The sequence below is a fragment of the Nannospalax galili genome, unplaced genomic scaffold, assembly GCF_000622305.1.
Source record: "Nannospalax galili isolate Female #2095 unplaced genomic scaffold, S.galili_v1.0 scaffold402, whole genome shotgun sequence".
In the NCBI taxonomy this organism is placed as follows: domain Eukaryota; kingdom Metazoa; phylum Chordata; class Mammalia; order Rodentia; family Spalacidae; genus Nannospalax; species Nannospalax galili.
The window spans coordinates 2,405,063-2,407,033 of record NW_008348875.1 but is presented as its reverse complement, the minus strand read 5'-3'; positions in this window follow the sequence as shown (position 1 = coordinate 2,407,033).

The window sequence follows — 1,971 nt, the reverse complement described above, 5'->3', positions numbered from 1 at the left end:
TCAAACATGAATGGAAGCTAAGAAATACCTCTTTGGTGCATTAATTCGCAATACTTCAATTTGTGTGTGCATGTGCTCATGTGTGTACATGTATATGTAAGTATATATAAGTGTCTCATGAAAACACATGCTTGAGAGCACAAGACTTGGAGTCTAAATGAAGAAACTGGATGTGAGATATCGAAGATAGAGCAACAGTCCATTTACTACATTATATGGTTCTTTGGCTGTCAGTGAACTGAGGCTCACAATTTCTCTTATACAGATGGTTAGTAATGCCTCTAGTTCAACCCAAACTGCAATACCTTGGGAAGATTTTGTGTGGATTAAAACCATTTTCAATGACATCTTACACTCTAATGAGAATTTATGAGTAAATTTGACATGCTGTCACACAATTGCTTACAATTTTTCTTTTCTTTTAATCTTTTGTAAGAGTCAAGAACAAACTGGTTATCATCTTGTTATTTCTCCTAATGGTAGTAAATGTTATTAATGGTCTATAAACTTAAGGAAGGATGAAGTTAAAATAGACATATTTGTCTATACCTGTTTACTGATCTATTATTAAGAGTAAAATCATGAAGAATAGTGAAAAGAATAAGGAGTCTATCATCAATTCACTTTTAATTCAGTAATATCCAATTCATTATAAATTAATGTATTTTTCCTATGGAAAACGCCACATATCTAAAAGACACAGCTGGATCTTGGGGAAGTTCTATTAGAACAACTGCCTCAGTGTTATTTTATCAGTCTTATTTTACTGTTGAAAGGATGTTTATCAGGCAGGTGAGGGTTTTTTGGAAGGGTGGAAATAGATTTAAAGTAATAAACAAGCACTTATTTTGGCAACTAGATTAAAGTGTACATGAAGTAGTTCAATTATATAAGCATTAGGACCATAAACCCCCTTTCTAGCATCACTGCTCAGTCATAGATAACATGTCAGGAAGAAAAGCCACCTTGTTCTTTCTGTTCTTCCCCCCTCCACACTCTTTACATGAAACCATTTCAGGTGAAGTAACCTGATATTCAGTGTATTATTGATAGATGGGTGAGTATAATTATGAAGTGAAATTTTGTAGAATTGCTACTTTCGTAATTATGATAGTATTCACAGAAAAACTTATTTAAGCAAAATGAGAAAGCTTATTGGTCTTTAATATAATAGATGAAATATCAAAATAGCCCTAGTACAATGCCAGGTCATAGTGAAGCGGTATTGTATGAATAGATCTTTCAAAAATATATACTTGATATAATTTGGTTAACAATTGATATCAAATATGTCCATCACTGAAGGAAATGTATTTTTTTTCTATTATCTCTTTTGTACTGGTGAGGATTCAGCCTAGGAGGGCATTTCATATTAGAAAAGCATTCTAGCACTGAGTTATAATGATAGACTCAGAGATTAATCTTTACACCAAAAACTTTAACAGATTTGTACTTAAAATTGCATGAGTCTGGAGAGATGCCTTAGTCATTATGTAAATTTCCTGTTCTTACAGATGACTCAAGCTGGTTTCTTGTACTTACATCACACAGCTCACACTCTCTATAACTCCAACTCCATGGGATTCAGATACCTTTGGCCTTTGCCAGAACCTACACTCACATACACACACCAACCCAGAAAAACATACACATAACTAAAAATAATAAAAAATAAACATTTAAAATTATAATTGGATGTAATATCAGTCCCTTTCTCAAACCTTGCATTCCTGGCCTCTTTGGAATGAGTGAAAACTTTGTCACAGCCATGTGTACATGGCTTTGAGGACTTTACTGTCTGGTGTGTGACAGGGGAGAGCTGGGAGCTGCTGGAGTAGAGGATATCACTTCAGACTAGTGAAGGAGGCCTTTGGGCTCAAAGGATGGAGGGTTAGGTCTCATCATTTAAGGGAACTTTATCTTACCAATATTAGTGTGTGTTTTTTTAAACTATGTTCAGTGAAATTTTAT